Here is a 19,415-nt window from a genome sequence, read left to right as displayed (position 1 = left end):
TCGGGGTGCCACTTCGTCAGCTGGGGCGGGGCAACCATCGAGGTGAAACCGATCGCCCTGACGCCTTTTGCAAAAATGGCGGATTAAGCCGCAACAATTAAAAAGGGGTATGATTGGCCTACCAGAACCATTGTAGTTGTCTTCTGAGTTCAAACTTCAAAGTTGGGTGGGATTTGTGATCGGATCAAACTCATTGTAAAAGCATAGTATAGGAGTTTAATGGTAGGCGTACAGTATCCTGCACAAAAAAACGAACACCGATTTAATTTTTTAAAGCCACCTATTGGCGGGGTAAAGGGTTTTTGTTTGTTTTTCTTTAAGAGACGGGGTGATGGACACATAGGGCAGGGTTGGTAAGTCTAGAAATTTGTTTTTTAATGCCTTAAGGTATTACGCTTTAAGGCAAGTAACAGGTCGGGACATTTTTGCAACCCCCAGGGTAATGTGTTTTTTAAAAACGACAGTTGGAAATGTTGGATTTAGGCTATGTAATATTCCTTACCCAAAATAAATTAGAAAGCTGCCTGTGCATAAATATGTCGATATCGATGGCATATGTGTAGAGCCTCTGATTGCGACGCCATAGATCAGTGTTCGATTCCCGATAAGATATTGTGAAATATTTTGCATCTATAGAATATTCTTCATTCGAATATGCTGGGAATATTAATTTTTTTAGAACGAAGTGAATTATTATTTTTAAAGTTATTTAATAAACAAAAAAAGCACACATTGCTCGATGAAAACTTGTTATATTTATGAACGAGAATTTCTGGTAAGCTAACCACAATAATTGATCACCTCATCTGGAATCGAACACCGTTCTCCAGCATTACATTCAGAAAGGCTACACCTACGCCATTGACAACGGCTTAAACATTCACAGGCAGCTGGAACATAAGATAAATTGTTTCGGTTAGCAACATCACCAAGCCCAAGCCCTAAATTTTCAACTGTCGTTTAAAAAAACACACCACCCTGGGGGTTGCAAAAATGTCCTGACCTGTAACTTGCCTTAAAACGTAATACCTTAAGGCATTTTTTTAAAATGTCTAGACTTACCCAACCCTGCCCTGTCGTGTCTATCACCCCGTCTACCCTCCCCATTAAAAAAAACCAAAAAAACCCGCTACCCCGCCAATAGATGGCTTTAAAAAATTAAATCGGTGTTCGGATTTTTGTGCAGGATACTGTACAGTATCCTGCACAAAAAGGTGAACACCGATTTATTTGGAAAAAGCCATCTGTGGGTAGAAAATATTAATAGTTTACCTTTTTAAGGAGAGGTAGGGCGGTTTTGGCGCAAAATCATCATAAGGGGGGTTGGGTAATGTCAGTCCAGACACTTTTTTTTTGCCCTAGGTATTAAATGTCTAGAAAAAGTGTAGACTGTATTATCGGTAGACTCCCCTACCCCCCGGCTAAGTAGAACAATTTTTACAATACAAAATATAGTCTTTCCCCTACTCGTTAATGTCATTATCGGGTCGGGTAATCAGGTAGCATATGGAAACCCCAAATTATGTTTATCAGTATGCTAGCTGCTTGTTGGTAAATTGATAGTGGCTTATTGGATACGTTTCCGTCGGCGACGAGGGAGATCCGCGTGCAAAGCTTGCTTAAGATAATGTTTTTCAGAGCAGAACTAGCTAATGAATATGATTAAATATTTCCTTGATGAGATATATTATATTAAAAATTTTGAAAAAAGTATTTATATATGATTAATGATTATTTAATTCATAAACAATTACACTATTTTCATGACCGGAATAATTTTATAGTTATCTGATCCAAGGGTAGAACGCGGATCTCCCGCGTTCACATCACAGACAAGAGACAATGAATAAGTGGTTTCAATAGTTTGATTATTTACGTAATTACTAGTTTACTACTTATAAATAATTAATAATCAAACTATTGAAACCACTTGTTGTCTGTGATTGAAACTCTGGAACTTCGCTCCCAATTTAGGCTTTATTTGGTATTGACGTATGAGTACAGCGGTTCACGATTCATAATAAATGGGAGAGAAAATTTGAGAAAAGGGTGTATTGAACATGAATTTAATAAGTAACCTATAAGTTGTACAAAAATTTTAAAATAATTCAAGGGACATGAAGAAGGGCTACACGTAATTAAGAAATAAAAATTAGAAAATTGGATGCAATACTTTTCTCACAAACCCCGGGTGTGTGAAGCATCTGATCAGTAGAGAAATAAGAAAATTCATTAAAAAACTTGCCCAAAACACACGACGCGAACCTGGTGGCAGTTACGAGCATCGAGCATCCTCTCAGTCTTATGGGGCTGATCGCAGTCTTTCAATTCGTTGTCTGTGGTATTACTGCCGCCTACATTTTGGCTGGTTCAAGAACAGCAGATGCTTGTGATGAACCTCACCACCGTCGTTCATTGACGAATTCGTCAACAGACGATGTTAAAATATTTGGTGATAGCTCCTCATTGTCTTCACTATCTTCTGTTGTAGATTTAGCAGTCTCAAAAATTGGTGGTGAAATCTATCCTACAAAGAAAAGGTCTCGAATAAGTGTTCCCCAAATTGTTGAACAAATAAATAAAAGTTCATCAAAGAAAGCTGCAAACGAAACTGCTGCTAATAAAAAAAAACCACGATTCCTCTGCCAACCTCCCAAAAATTCCAGCAGTGCCAGCAAGACTTGGAATTAATCAAATGATTAACCCCCAACCCCCATCATGCATATGCAAGAAAGTCTCTGGTGGGAATAATTCCTTTATATCATCATAGAATGTCGTTTAATGAATTTAAAAATGTATTTTATTTAATGTTAACAGTTCATCAAATAAACGCCCAAAATGAAACGAAGATTAGCTCTGTAATAGCCCTTATATGTACCTAATAAACACCAAAATTAAAAAGCATATTGGCCTAGAAATATCCCTGTCAGTGGGGATCATAAAAACCATTGCGGTTCTCCTACTCGCCCGTTTTGAGACGTCTTTTATGTGGTATGCATGGTCTTAGAAGCTGGAATTAAAGACGTCTTAAATTTGCAACCGTGCTGTCTGGGTTATTCATAGAAATCAAGTGCTATACCACTATGCCATCCAGTACAGCAGTCTTCATATCTTTAACCCAATTCATAGAAGTAATAGAACTCAATTATGGAAAATACAATATAGGGACGGCAACATTCCTTTAAAACTATTGGCAGTATTGTTGTTTTAATAGAACTGGTAGTGGGTCAACCGGTAGAAAACACAAAGGTTCAGTAACGTTGGGCTACTATTGATTATTATGGGTCCCTGTTGTGATTTCCCAATGCCAGGCATGGCAAAGCTGCTGACTTTGATTACTATCGTTTATCGGCACATGCCTATAAGCTTCGTTTCACTCGAATGATCGAGTTTCCTTGTCTCTTCTGTTCACACATCTAAGAATGAAACAAGTCGGTATCTTTTCCCCTGGGGCGTAGGGAAATTTTACCTAAAAATTTACCCAAATCAAATCATTTTCTAGAATGGATTTAAATCGCAATGTAACTCATAATTCAAAATCATGAAAAAAATGACTTAAATCGCGATTTAAATCGATTTCGAAATCAAAATCAAAATCACTTAAACTTTTTTTGCTTGAATATAACCATATGTTTGTTAGCAAAGCAAAGGGAAATCTCTTCGTCATTTTCATCCACAAACTCGTAATTATTTTTTGCATTTTTTTTTGTAATTGATTGATAGTGTCGCGGGTGAAAAGGGAGATTGGTTATCTCTTCACAGAGATGAGTCATCCGCTCCTTGGACAACGCTGCGATCGTGGTGAAGAAATTATCGGGAGAAGTCCGCTCTAAGAAAGATACGCAGATATGCAGTCCGGAAGGGGAGTAATTCGCGCGACGGTATAAAACGCTGCCCCGAATCTGCGTTAGATGAGTCTCCATCGGGTGAGCTCCCGGAGCTGGGCGCCGTAGGAGGAGTTCCCTGGTTTCCCAAGAGGTCTTCAGACGCTTCTCCAACTTTTGGTAATGGTTATCCCTTTTGTTTGAGTTAAACCATTGTTTAGAATTTAAGTCATCACTTGTTGTATTCGTTTGCTCTTGTTCAAATGCAACTCGTGTGACAATAGCAAGGGAAAAATTATTGTAGGGTAGAATGGGTTCAAATGAAACACTTCGTGTATTTTTGGGCCCCTTAGACTAGTACTGATGTAATTCACCCAAAAAATATATAATTGTGTAGAAAATTATCTATTCTTTAACTCATTTTTCAAAATTTTTGTCAGATGCCAAGAGCTAGGTTTTTGTTTCAATTGACCCCGCATCTCAATTGGTCCCATCCTCCCTACAAAATCAGTACAAAACTTAAAGTATCAGGCGCGATTCCCACAAAGATCGTTAAATTTTAGAAAGAATGATAAAGATTCTGTAATCTGTATTAAAATTTATAGAAAACGGTGATTTTGATTTTTTAAAATGATTTATTTTCGCATAAATCAAATCAAAAATCGCATTTCGCAAATTCGCATCGCATTTAAAAATGATTTAAATCAAATTCAAAATTATGAAAAAATGATTTAAATCGCGATTTAAATCATTTGTGATTTAAATCGCAATAGATTTTGAAGCAGTATACTAGCAGAGTCGGGCATCGCTCACTGAAACACGAGCACGCTCTGAGCTTTCCGCTCTGTGTCTGAAAGTGAGCGGATTTTCTCTCTAGCTAAAAAAAAAACGAGCTCTCGCGCTCGTTTTCCGCTCTCGCTCTTCACACAAAAAAATCTCTGTCAAAAACTTGTATTTTCTCCTCTTACTCCTCTTAAAAGCGATCACAGTAGGTTTTAGGTATTACAATTTCCTGATTCCTACACTTAAAAAAGTTAAAAGAGTTCAACTTGCTAGCTATTAGCTAGCTTTTGATGGGAAAAGTTGCCAGTTTTGAAAAGATATTCCATTTTGTTTCAAAAACACAAGTTTGTCAAAATTACTCTCCGATAAATTTGAACGTTTTGGAACAAAAATGAGTCCCGCAGTGCTGAAAATATGATTTTGGGTGTCGTCTGTACAGTTGCGTACTTTTTCAAAACAGAAAATTGTGTTCATAGATAGCGCACTAAGTTTGGACCAAATGTTTTTATTGCTGACTGATAGATGGCGTTCGCGTTCGAGCGAGTCGCCCAGCAGATCTTCGCTCAAGCTCAAGCTCGCGTTTTTTTAAATTGAGTGGCTCGCGCTCGTCGCTCAGTGAAAATCGCGAGCGCGCTCCTTTTTCGCTCAAGCTCAGAGCGCGCTCCGTCCGACTCTGTATACTAGTATCCCTAACTTTTAGATAGAAACTTATAATTAGCATAGAAAGATTCGTCTTAATTATACGAATTTAACCATACCTAGTTTATGGGGGTGCAAATGTTGTCTTGAGGTAGTAAATCCACTTTAAAAATATTCATTTACCGTAGCTTTCCCACGCGTCAGGCGGGGAAATACCCTCGCACCTCACGCCAATTTTCCCCTTTCTCCCCTGGGGCGTAGGGGAAATTTTACCTAAAAATTTAAAATATTCCGATTTGTAGATGTGGATCTACCTGGATTTGAACACGGATCGTCCTCGTAGCACACTGCACGCTCTACCGTAAAGCTACAAGTCCATAATAAACATTAAAAATGTTTGTCGTATAAGGGCAACATATTATTTTCGAGCCAAATTTTGGGATATAGACATATTAGAATACTGACATATAAACCGGGACAACTGTGGAAATTGACAAATCCATGTTTGGAAAGCGTAAGTTACAAGTTGTCCTATTACATTGGGTCATCAAGTTTATTCACGGTCAGTCACGTGAAGTTAATGTTACATCAACCACCATTTTCACATTTTTATAGATAAATGCTACAATATTTATTCATGAAATTTGGACCATGCATTACGCGTCGTTATGTCAAGGGCGGGAGCTATAACCACAACGTCACAGAACACTGTTTATATGTCAGTATTCATTCATTGTAGTCGAATGTTCGTTCGACCTGAACTGTGTCGACCTTGAATTCTACAGCTCTTTACAGCAGACAAAAAAAAAGGTAGTTTAGGAGGGAGGGCTGGCAACCCTTTGGCCTCAGACCTTTTCTAGCTCTGTTACAGCATAGTCATGTCTGATCCCAGCTCCAGTTCCAGCTCAGAAAGTTCAAGCGATAGCGAAGTGTCGTCTCGTGGTTCGTCTAGGAGATTGAAAAACAGCACGGGTAGAGTTAGAGTAAGCCCTCACAATTTAGATAACAGGGATGTTAGCCCAGACATCCAGAGAGAAGAAGGGGCCGACGCCCTGGGGGTAGCCGATCCAGATCGGGACCTTTCGCCAGCTCCCGAGATTCCGCAGGATCCAAGGGTTCCATTGGAAGGAGAAAGAAGAAGGCGTCCAAGGAATGAAGAGAAAGATCAAAACCCGAGGGCAGGGAAACGGCCTAAAGAGATGTGATTGAGAAATTCAAATTGCCGAAAGGTAGAGGAAAGAGACTGCTACGTCCCTTTTTTAGGGGAGTAGGCGAAACAGATTCCAAAGTAATTAAGGGGCGTTACCTGACTTCCTTTAAAAAACGCTCGCCTACGTTTAAATGCCCGTCCTTGGACGACGCTCTCTACCAACGCCTCAAGCATGTTAAAGGATTGTCGGCTTCAAAGAACACGATCGATCACAACGAAAGGGCCCTGTACTGCGTGCAGCAAAAGATCTTAGAGGCAGCGCAACCACTTCTTTTTTTGTCTAACGAGAAGCTTGATGACAACGCTCACCGCGAAGCGATTAGTGTAGCTATTCAATTACTGGGGGATTCCTTTCACGAGGTTACTCAACAGCGGAGAAGGAACGTGCTCAGGCAGACTAGTCCTTCGTACCTCTACCTCCTCGACGATCTACTTTAACTTTAACGAACTAACTTTAACACCAAGGAGGCTAGTTCTCTTTTTGGAAAATCATTTGTGAAGTCTATGGTGAGATCTTCACAGCAACAGACCATGCTAAGCAATCTCCAACCGGTCCAACGCCTGTCAGGGCAACCTTACTGCAATGGCGGACATCAATTTCGCCATCCTGATGGGCACAACAATAGACCGTCGGGTCAATCCACCAGCCATCGCTTTGAATCCACCGACACCCAGCAGGGTACGTCGTTCAACACACAAGTGGGAGAGGCCAACACCATCTCGGCTAGGCTCGGCAGAGAACGCGGCTTGACCGAGTACGACACGACCCAACAGAGTGCCGGACCACCAAGACACTTCACCAACAGGGGAAGGTACATGTTTAGCGCTAAATCAGATATTTGCAGACCGCTCTCCTCATCTGGTTCAGAAGTTGCGGTAGGGGGTAGGATTTCAGCCTTCAAAAAGAGTTGGTTTAAAATATCAGCTGATCCTTGGATCCTTGAGTTAGTTTCTACTAGGCTGAGACTGGAATTTTACTCGACGCCTACACAAGAGATCGTACCGAATAACGCAGTGTTGGGACCGAGTCAATGGGCAATCTGTAATGAGGAAGTAGAAGGCATGATTAAAAAAAGGGCGGTGGTGCGCGCCGAGACACGGGGCTTTGTTAGTAGCATATTCATCATTCCCAAGAAATCAGGTGGCTTTAGACCCGTCATCAACTTAAAAAGGCTCAACACGTATGTTGTATATAGGCACTTCAAAATGGAAGGGGTCAGCTCAATCAAACACGTAGTCCGCCATAACGACTGGATGGCGAAATTAGACCTTAAGGACGCGTACTTTACAATACCCATCCACAGTGAGGATCAGAGTTTTTTGCAGTTTAAATGGGAAAACACTCCTTTTCAATTCATCTGTCTCCCTTTCGGTCTCTCTTCAGCCCCTTGGGTTTTCACTAAACTATTGAAACCAGTCGTCGCGTATTTGAGACAGCAAGGAATTAGATTAATAATTTATTTGGACGACATATTAATTCTAAACCAGTCTAGGGAGTCGTTGGAAGGGCAGTTAGTGGTAGTCTCTAATCTACTGGATTCGCTTGGCTACATTATTAATAAAGACAAATCGCATACAATCCCCACGCAGGAAATAGAGTTTTTGGGACTTTTGATTGATTCCACCTCTGTTTCCCTTAAACTGCCTGACGCGAAGCAGGACGCCATTATGAAATGGTGCAAGGACGCCCTAAAAAAAGACTCTTTATCGTTAAGAGAAATCGCCAGCGTTCTAGGAAGATTTACCTGGGCCGTTTGGGCTATCCCGTTTCCCAAGCCCACTACCGTAATATCCAGAATAGCTACATAAACGGACTCAGGTTAGACAACGAGGAACTAAAATCCAAGATCTCGCTTAACCGGGGGGCTAGAGAAGACTTGTCATGGTGGACTTCACCGCATAATTTTAAAAAAAGGAAAGCACTAATAGACGCAAGGCCATCCATAACCATCTATGCCGATGCGTCCCTCTTAGGGTGGGGGGCTGTAAGTAACGAAGTAAGGACGGGGGGTCCGTGGACTTCTCCCGACGCCGCCAGGCATATAAATGAACTGGAACTTTTGGCAGGTTTCTACGCACTAAGATGTTTCGCAGAAGAAAGTCGTTCCTGTACCGTATTGATCAAGCTGGACAACTCAACTGCAGTGGCCTATATATATAAAATTGGGGGTTCCAGGTCGGTTAGTCTAAACAGAATTGCGCTAGATATAGCTAGATGGTGTGAGGAGCGAGACATCACGCTGCAGGCCGACCACTTACAAGGGATTTTTAATGGTGTCGCAGATCAGGAATCAAGAGTGAGAAAAGACTGGAGTGATTGGATGCTGAAGAAGGAGGTGTTTCAACTGATCCGGAAGAGATGGTAAGGGGCAATCGACTTATTCCCATCCCATTGGAATGCCCAACTGAAAGCGTTCTCGAGCTGGAAGCCCCAACCGGGAGCGACGGAGACGGACGCTCTCTCATTCAGCTGGTTAGGCCGCAAGGGATATGCCTTCCCCGCATTATCTCTCATAAAAGATTGCCTGACAAAGATAAGACAGGAGAGAGCGACACTGATCTTAGTATGTCCGTATTGGCCGAGCCAATCATGGTTTCCAACAGCCCTAGAGCTAGCTTCCGACATTCCAATAGTCCTCCGCGCCTGCACAGATCTACTTACGTCCAGTCGGGGGGAACCACACCCTCTGTGCGCATCCAAGAATTTCCAGTTAATCGTATGGAAATAATCCGGAGACGATATGCAGACCAGGGCTTTCCAGAACAAGTGGGCCAATTATTGCTGGCCGGTTCACGAGAGTCCACAAGAGATGCGTACCAGTCCGCCTGGCTCGCTTGGTACAATTGGTGCGATAAACAAAACCAAAATCCCCTTCGAAATGATCTAAAACATATTCTTTCATTTCTGTCAGAAGCCCATTTTGAGGGTAAAGCGTATGGCACAATAAATATATACAGGTTGATGCTTTCCTCTACATTAGACCCAATTGAGGGTCTTCAGATCGGAAAACACCCCCTCATACTAAAATTGATGAAAGGTACAGTACCCTCCCAAAATAATCAACACTTCCCCGTTTTTCGCCCTTTATAACATGGGCTCTTATGGAGAAACGTCTCCTTAGTTTTTATTTTTTTACTCATTTCCCCTTAGAGTTAAATTAAAAAAAAATTCAGCTTACTCATTGATGAGTTTGCTTTAGAATGATGTGTGGCGCAATAATATAACGGTAATCCCCTGAACGTTTTTTATGCGTTCAGGTGTTGATAATTTTTCCCTTTTCCCCGGTTTGCGCCGCCATTAATTTAGTACTGGTTACCCCAAAAAAAACCTTTTTTTATTTTATTCATAACTGTTTAACGGAGAATCACACTAACTTCTAGTTTGATTCGTCGTAATCAGCGTAAGTTAAATTTTTTATTCTTAAAATTAAATATTTTTTTTAGTTATATTAACCCCATTCTAAAAATACTTAAATAGGGGCAAAATTTTTTTTCAGATAAACATGGAGGTTATGTATGGGTAACTCGGGTAGAGATTACCTTTGTTCCCACTAGAGGCGCATGTTACAGCGCTCTTTATATTTGTATTCCCTCCCATAATTATATTTTCCTTGAATGCCATATTCAAGGCAGTGACGTTTGCTGGGCTATTTGCTATAGCTGTTTTGTTTTGGTTTTTTGAATTTAAAACAGCTTGTTTTATACAAACAACAGCCGTGTACCACAAAAACACTTCGTTTTAAAGTAAGGAATTTGTATTTATACTATTGTGATGCATAGCTAACACATTTTTTCATTTCAGGTGACCCATAATTTTATAATTTGTTTTTCAGGATTACGGAACCTTTTTTTTCCAACAATACTACAAGTATATTGCCATTTTCTGACAAACAGTATTTGGTACGATAATGAACAAACAACAAATATCCTAGTACTTTAACAGTATTTGTCTGAACACATTCTAGTCTTCGTTGGAAAATGTTTTATCAGAACAACGTAATTATAGCCATCTCCTTTTACTCACAAACATTGTATTCTCAGGGAAAATTAATACAACGGTTCAGTATTGTTAACTCTGGCAGTGTTTTACTGCATCAATATTTGGTGTGGCCACCTTTCGCATTTATAACTGCTTGACATCTACGCTTCATAGAGTGGACGTAAGTTTGAAGTATAGGTTGTCTTATCTCCTTCCAGTACTTAGACAGTTTTTCCCAGGCATCAGCAACATTTACCGGTGGTGTTTTTCTTAATTTTTGATCCAAATGATCCCACAGCGGCTCGATAGGGTTTAAGTCAGGGCTTTGGGGGGGGGCCATTCCATTACAACCACATTCCCTTAATAATCAAATATTTTTATATCGTATTACTAAAAAACCGGTAGAGTAGAGTAGTTTACGGTAGAGCGTGCAGTGCACGACGCGGACGATCCGTGTTCAAATCTAGAAATATCCACATCTATAACTAAAGATATTTTAAATTTTTTGGTAAAATTTCCCCTACGCCCCAGGGGAGAAAAGAAAAAATTGGCGTGGGGTGCAAGGGTATTTCCCTGCCTGACGCGTGGGGAAGCTTAGGGTGTTTCATTTGGCAAATTTATTTTTTGTTTCACTCGGCCTTTGATATTGGGGTGTCATAGATGATAACTTATTTGTACTCCAAAAATAAATAAAATAAAAAAATTTGTAGACCCCCCGCCGGACGGAAAATTGAATAGTTGTTCAAAAAGGATCATTTTTTTTTTTACTATTTCCTCTTATGATAACTTTAACATGGTTTTCTAACGTCGTCTGCTACTCTGACAAGTCGTCTGACAGCAGGCTCCGTCTATATTATTTGTCTTTTTGTGTTTTTCTCCCCGGTGAATGTTTCCCTTACATCATTTTGCATCATTTTGTTCAGTTCTTCTAGCTGTGTCTGTTGCTTCCAGTTTTTTCGGTATTTGACTCCCATCGTGTTGTGCTTATTTTCCTGTTTTTCCCCTCTCAGCCACTTGGCTGATGATGGGGGACAGCGACGGTGGCTCCCCGTCCCCTATCCCAACTAGAGTCTGTATACACTGTCAAAATACCTTTTTTCCCAAATCCAAAGTTCACCGTTCTTGTTGCAATAAGGCTCGCTCCAACTCTCTCAATGCTAGCCTTTCTCAGCGTCCCTCCTCCACTGATAATGTCTCGCTTTTTCCAAGCTTCGCTTCCAAAGGTGACAAAAGGAAGAAAGATGTGCAGTCTCCCAACACCACCGACTCAACGGGCCAAAAGAGAGGCAGAAGTGATCCGTCCACCTTATTCCTTGAAGAAACTTATACTACCACCATCCTCGACTGGCCTAAGGATGTACTTATTGCTAAGCTATCTCTGTGCATGTCCCACCTTCTAAATCAATGTAATCTTGTGTCAGACCTAGAGTCCTCTAACTCCATCCTTCGTTGTCAACTGAACGATCATGTGCTACAAGTTGGTAAGCTCGAGGCTGACATTGTGAACATCAAACTGGCCTTTGCAGACAGCGTTCTCGGCGCTAGTCGTTTTTGTAACCCCTCTGTCTCCCCAAACCCTTCGTACGCTATGGTTGCTCGTGGCCCTGCCACTAGTTCGGTGTTAGTTACCAAATGTGTTGCTGGCTCAGAGCCCCCAGTACCAGTTGATCTAATGGCGGTGGAAAAGATGTTGGACACCCTCAATACCGGCCTTATCCCCTCTCACGTCCGTGTTAAGAACGACAAGATGTTCATCACTCTGGACAACGAATTGGCGGTTTCCAAAGCCACCGACATCCTGAACAAACAACCTGAGTTTCGCTCTCAGTTTTCCAGGCTTCCAAGCTAAATTTTTTCTTTCCTGTTGTGGCTCTGTTTGTTGATGTCACAGACCTCGACCATCTTAAATTTGAATTAGAGCACCGTAACAAGCTAATGAGGGGTCAAATCCACTCCTTAAAGAAAGTCTATTCTAAACCTAATTCCCCGTTAGGTCACGTGAAAATCTTCCTTCATTCGCGGGAAGCCAGAGACAACATTCTGCTCAAAAAAAAAGTCTCTGTCAATGGTGTGAACTTTCGCGTGGTTCCCATCGATCTCGATCGTGAGGTTAGACGATGCTTTCGTTGCCAAAAATACGGTCACATCCAAGGGGTTTGCAAGGCAGTTACTTCTGCCTGCGGAAAATGCTCTAAATCACACCGAACTAGCGAATGCTCGTCAGCTAAAGACGACTGGCGCTGTGTAAACTGCGACGGCCCCCACCAAACGGGCTCTCCTTCTTGTCCTGAGCAAATTAAAGCTGTGGCCCGTTACAGATCTTTTTTAGACAAATATGTGTAGTCCGACAGTCACCCCTTCAAAACCACGGCTCCCTCTCCCGTCGCCGCTCAAGTGTATCCAAATCAATTTACGCCATTCTAAAACTGCCTCGGCATCTTTGGCTCAAGTGATGCTGGACCTGGACATAGACATTGCCCTTGTACAAGAACCCTACGCTTCCGGCACTTTTCCCCCAGTCGTGAATAATGCCCCACCTGGCTTCTCTTCCTTCCACCAACTGTCCGAACTCCATGCCTATGGCTCTTGTATCTTAGTCCGTGACTCGGTATCTAAAACCGGCAAGCTGACTATCAAACATTTGTCAAACCATGTTGCCTGCATCGACTTACAAACTTCCACTGGCCCTCTACGTTTTGTCTCCGTATACCTTCGGCCCTCCATAACTGACTTTCACTCAACAGCCCTATCTATCCTCGATCACTTGGTAACCCCCAACTGTGTGTTTGGCGCTGATGCAAATGCAAAGAACATTCTCTGGAACAGCAGATCCACGGACCCTAGGGGCATGGAGTTAGAGTTCATTTTTTTTATGCGAAACTTGTCTATCGCTAATATTGCTAAATCTAAGCTCGACTTCGTACCTGGGGGTACCTCCTTCATCGATGTGACCTTCGCCGGACACCAAGTTAAATTCAACCGGTGGCTATTCTTGCCCATCCCTTCCCTGTCAGATCACCCTTACATCTACTTTGAGATCCACTCAGCCGCCCCACCTCTTTTTCCTAGTCCGTCAACGCGTAAGGGAGCTAATTCCATTCCATCTCCTCCCTGCATCGATCAGCTTCTTTTCTCCTCTTCTCTCGTCAGTATGCTCTACTCCAACCCTCCGACCAGTTTAACCTCTTTGGCGGCGATTGAAACCAGCATCTCGTTCATCTCCAACTGCATCTCTGTTTGTGCGGTGGCCGCTAAGTTCCCTTTCGCTGGTCCTTCTTCCGCCAAAAACATGCCCTGGTGGTCCTCGCATCTGTGTGCTCTCCGAACCTCTACCCGCGTACACTTTCGTAGTTGGTCAAAAAACAAATCTTAGTCCAACGAAATTATCTACTGACGATCTAAGGCGGCCTATCAGCGCGCTATTCGTTCCGCTAAGGCTAAGTCATGGGAAGTTTTTAGATCTGAAGCTACTGCTGGTGACACTTTCAAAGCTCTGGCCAAATTCTCTGGAAAAGCCAAGTCCATCCAGCTACTAAGCTCCATGATGATCAGCGGCTCACTTTCCTCCGACCCTAACATCATCATCGATGGCTGCGCTAAATATTTTTTCCCGGAAGAGTCCTCGACCAGCCAACTCCACCGTGACGTCCTGGAGAAAGCGGACATCGCACTTAACACCACTCGCTCTGGCGGCCCGTCTGTTTCAGATTGGGAATTCGAGGCTGCCCACCAGTCTCTTAACCCTAACTCCGCCCCAGGATGCGACGGTATCTCTGCGTCTCTTCTTTTGTTAAGCCTTTCGTCCATCAAACCACACCTGCTTGCTATACTAAACGCCTGCATGGCCCTCTGCGTTTTTCCTACCTCGTGGAAAGTAGCCAAAGTCAAGATTATTGGCAAACCTAACAAGCTAGACTATTCGTCCTTAAAAAGCTTTAGGCCGATCAGTCTTGTCTCCAACCTCTCAAAAATTTTGGAGAAAATCATCCTTAGCCGGCTCTTGTGGCTCGCCAACTTTAATGATTGTTTCAGTTCCGATCAGCATGGATTCAGAGAGGGCAAATCAACGGAGACCGCCGCGCATTCTTTAGTCAGCTTCATTGAAAAGGCCTTTTCCGACAAACAATCCTGTGCCACTGCGTTTCTAGATATACAAAGTGCCTTTGACTCAGCCTGGCACCCAGCCATTATCTCCGCCCTTAGTGAAAAGGGCTGTCCTTCACCCCTACTCCATCTCATCCATAGTTTTCTTTCAGACCGGCAGGCGATCTTAACTGTTGAAGGCTTTTCTCTGACCAAACCCGTACGGCTCGGCTGTCCTCAAGGTGGTGTCCTGTCTCCCTTCCTCTGGAACGTCCTAATCGATAATCTTCTTAGACCCCACTCCTCCTCTCCCGTCAAAATCATCGTCTATGCCGATGACATCACCATCGCCTCGCGGCACAAGGATCCAATGTTAGCTACCCGCTATCTCCAAGAAGCCTGTGACCGTACTGCCCTCTGGTTGGAAAGCCTTAAACTTTCTCTTAACGCCCTTAAGTCTGTCTTTGTCCTGTTTGCCCCGAGGCTCAGGCCAAAGTTCGACCTCTCCATCACTATTAATGATGTCCTTGTATTCCCTTCGACTGAAGTCAACTTTCTCGGCCTCACTCTTAGCTCCAATTTAAAATGGAATAACCATATTATAGGTAAACTCAACTCTTCACGCAGAGCTCTAATGGCGGCTAACTGCTGCCTACGCCAAACCTGTGGTCACGACCCAAAGCGTATACGTTTTCTGTATCTCTCTACTGTGGAGCCAATTTTAACTTACGCGTGTTCCGTCTGGCTTTCGTTTTTAAGCTCTAAAGCTGGGGTGAAAAAGCTACGATCCTTCGAACGTTCCGTCGCTCGTTTGATCACTCTCTCATTTAGATCCGCTCCCACTGACTCTCTCCTCATTCTCTCCAACCTCGTCCCACTAGACTTGCGCATTATGCAAATTGCTACTACTCGTTTTCTTTCACTGCAAGGACTCGACTTCTCCCCTCGTTCTAAAGTTGTCATCTCCCGACGCTTTGTTCATTTCTGTTCGCTTCCACACATCTCCACCCCTTGCCTCCCGGTGCTAGTTTCGCTTCCGCCATGGTCCCTCCACATCCCTCCTGTTCGTACCCTTCCAGATGGAATACCTCTCCTGCCCTCTGAACCAGACTCTCTGTTCCTGTACCTATCTGCCACCTGCCTTAAACAAGTAGCCAACGTCTCCGTAGTTGCCACTGACATCTCGGGCATCATCAGATTCAGCAACGCCCGCTTATCGCAGCCCACCTCTCAACGCTTCGCCAGCTCTTTTTCAGCACGCGTGGCCTTTGATATAATCCTCTCTCTTAGCACCCGTTACAAAAGTTTCTCAATTTATGCTCCTTCTATGTCTTTAATTTATCTTGACATCCCATTGCGTGCGCCTTTTTCAGCTTGAAATCCAAAACCTTTCCTCTCTGGCTTCCTTAGCAACTCAATGCTCCATGTTCTACGGCCTCAAAGCCCAGTCGCAGGGATACATACTAGCATCGTTCTGGGCTAACACTACCCTCCCTCCGGTAGTGTCAAAAGTTATGGCTGAACAGATCCCCAAAAGCTACGTCACTTCCCTCATCAAGTCCCATCTCCACAATCTTTGGAACTCCGAGTGGCTCTCCTCAGCTACGGGCGTCACCACTCGCATGTTCTTCCCCGATGTCGACTCAGCCTCTGTTCTCCGCTACCTTAGAACCAACGCTCTATCGTCTCAGGTTTTTACTGGCCATTGCTTCCTAAATATGCACCAACATCGCTTCGGCTTCTCTCCCTCGGCTGCCTGCCAGTGCGGAGCACCTCTCGAAACAGTTCAACATTACCTCCTACTTTGCCCTAAGTACAACCACTATCGAGCTCACCTCAAATCTGTAATCCTTGAAAACGGCTTGGTTTGGCCGCCCCCATTGCACTTCCTCCCTACCTCTAGTTCAGTTTGGAACGCCGTCCTGTCATTCCTAAAGAAAACTAAGAGGCTCGTGCGTCCAAAGTCCTAAATACATTCAGGTAGACTTAATGATCCCAGGAAGTCGGGGCTGTCCAGCCTCTATCGTTCCTGCGGCAATTAAGTTTCCCTCCTATTACAGCCCAACCTCTATCCTCCCGTGGGTAGCAATTTGCCTACTCAAAGGGAAGGAACTTAGGTCTCTCGGCGACCTCGTGTGTCACAATGTTTTTCCTCTTCGGTATTTCCTCCTCCTACCAAGCCGGACAGACACATAAGGGTAGCTCGAGATGTTGCTTCTACCTGCAACTACCAGAGTCGCTGATAGGCCCAGTTTCCCTTTACTTGTCTGTTTTCACTCTGTTTCCCTAGTCCTGCTTGTTCACATTTTACAATGATCTCAACCTCTCAATAAACCGGGCAATACTCAAGTATGAGTTCGCCCTTTTATATACAAAAAAAAAATAAAATAACTTAGCGGCCTTTACACCTTATATTGAAGGTGTTTAGATGTACAAGTGTGCCAAATTTCATCGTGATCAGAAATAGTTTACACCCCGCGCCTGAAAGAAAACTTACTGAAGAACAATGAATTCTGTGTATTTTACTATTTTTATGATCGACTCAGTCACTGATTTGATTGATGTGACTTAAATTATTCTTGTTGAAGGAAGAGAAATTCCTGCGGTGTGCCTCCACTACTTGCATTATGTATTGTTGCTGCTCCTCATTGTTAGAAACATCCTTAAAATCGTGGATTTTCTTGTGAACGGCGATAGTTTCTTGTCAAAGACAGCGAATATTACAGTTTCTTCGCACAAGTACCAAAGGTGATTGAATATCGACTTCAACGCAGCTTGGGCAATGAACTTATCATCTTTCGCGTAAAGCTTCATTAGAAATAGATAATGAATGTCAAGTGCCGGTGCAATAGTGGAGAGTCTACTTTTCAAGAATGCTTCACTATGACAAATTGCCACAAAAGTTGACATTCGTTTCACCTCGGTTCTCTCATTTTGGGACATTTGAAATCGCTCCGACATCATCTGCATCTTTAAAAAATATATGGCATAAGCCATGAATCTGGCGTGGTGGTTTGCGCCCGGCTTGCGGATCACGAATGTTCGTGAAATATCTCCGCCGAGAAAAATTACTGTTAACTCAAGTAATTCCCGATAATCTTCTTGGGGGAAGGTTTTTTTCTGAAGGCATTCAACACCCCAATCACGAACAATTACTGCTTGCTTCTGCAGGTCTTCAGATACCTATTTAATGTAATAAATAATACCTTCTTTAAAAAAATTCATGTAAATGAAAATGAAATACCTCGGAGAAATCGAATAGACATAAATCATTTACGTCTCGATCAAGATCATTCCATTCTTTTTGAAATCGTCGAAAGAGTCCTTCTGATGGGCTATTTCTCTTCCCCATGACAACTTCAGCGACATTTTATATGCGCTTAGCGGCGTTTTATATGTAATTCGTACACATGATGACGACACGCGAGCCAGAGAATAGGATGATTTAAACGGCGCTCAATCAAAGTCACACTTCCTTTCCATCGGCCGGAATTGCTTGATGTAGTGTCAAAAACGGCACCAACGATGTTGTCAATAGTCTTCCATTCTTCCAATAATTTAAATACCGCTTTATGTTGGGAGTCTCCAGTAGAATCAGGAATATTGGGAATGCCTAACAATTTCGGAGTCTTTTGTGGGTGACCACTGATAAGAACGGCGATTCTATCGTCAGTTAACCCACTGATATATTTTATAAGTTTCGAGTCGTAGTGCACAATGCAAAAGGGTGGTTTGTTCCAGCTCTTAAGAATTTGTTCAGCAGTTTCTTTTCGAAGGACTCGATTATGTCTCCACGTAGTTGAGACTGACAACGAAAAGTCATTGACATCACCATTTGCACCTGTAATAAACGAAGCTTGAATTGCGGTGTGGTCTCTTACGGATAGACCACGACTCAAAGCGACAGCTCCAGTTATCGCGGTTAAATTTTTGGTTGGTACTTCAAGCATTGCAGAATTTGGCCTGGAACACCTGGAAGTAGGTCGAAAATCTTTATCTTCACCGCGCTCGTTTTCCTCACGAACGGGCAATTCTTCGTCAGTGCTTATTTCTGCCACATCTATGTTATTGCTGTTGCTAGTTGTCAAACGAGATAGTCTTGTTCGGGAATCGGTTGATTGATTTACTTCACTTCGTAGTGCAATCCTCTTGTTTCGCTTGACAAGTGAACGGTCGAGACCATTAATGCATCCAATTTGTGGGAACATTCGTTGGCATCGAAGAAATTCATAGTCCTCAGTCCAAGTCTGTAACCTAGTTGATTTGAGCTGTTCTAATGTATCTGGAGGAGAAAAATCACACAACTGGTCTAATGAGCTTTGAAAAGCTGAAATTTTTTCCTTTGAAAAGATTGAATCTCGTGATTTAACTTTGATTTTCTTCAAATCTATCCACTGGTCATGCAAATTTACAAGAAGGTCGAGACATTTCTTTTTTGGTAGCATTGGTAAATAGGCTTTGCCCCAAATAACAACACAAGTTCTTCTAATATTTTCTTACATACGTCTCTTGTTGGCTTGTTTTTATCTTTTTGTCGTAAGTAAAAGAACTTTTTCATCACTACGCGTTTCATTGGAAGTTTGCTGCCGTGTTCCAGTGATCTTTCTAGTCCAGAGCCCAACAACCAGTCTTCGTTGTTGTTTCTCAAGCTTCTCTTCATGGTTTACTTTACACTTAACACTCACACAAATAAATTGCTCTCAACCGAACAGGGTAATACACAACTGTGAATGTAAAAAGGGGCGTAAAAAACGAAAGCTTCTTAAAACATCAGTACACCCGTACACCGTTGACAACTACAATAAATTGTACCTTTTGTTTAAGCACGGGGTGTAAACTATTTCTGATCACGATGAAATTTGACACACTTGTACATCTAAACACCTTCAATATAAGG

The 19,415-nt window shown here is 42.6% G+C and overlaps 1 long non-coding RNA gene and 1 pseudogene across 1 annotated transcript; both read left to right on the top strand.

Moving 5' to 3' along the window:
* Positions 1-9,936: 9,936 nt before the first annotated feature.
* Positions 9,937-10,530, top strand: LOC123469969. Its single transcript, XR_006643258.1, has 2 exons — positions 9,937-10,200; positions 10,259-10,530. It is a non-coding gene; the product is annotated as an uncharacterized LOC123469969 (long non-coding RNA).
* A 1,289-nt stretch (positions 10,531-11,819) lies between these two features.
* LOC123469593 lies at positions 11,820-12,778 on the top strand (annotated as a pseudogene).
* The last annotated feature ends 6,637 nt before the right edge of the window (positions 12,779-19,415 follow it).

This window comes from Daphnia magna, linkage group LG2, assembly GCF_020631705.1.
Source record: "Daphnia magna isolate NIES linkage group LG2, ASM2063170v1.1, whole genome shotgun sequence".
NCBI lineage: Eukaryota > Metazoa > Arthropoda > Branchiopoda > Diplostraca > Daphniidae > Daphnia > Daphnia magna.
Note: the sequence above shows the minus strand (reverse complement) of the source record. Positions and strands in the feature narration are given on the sequence as shown.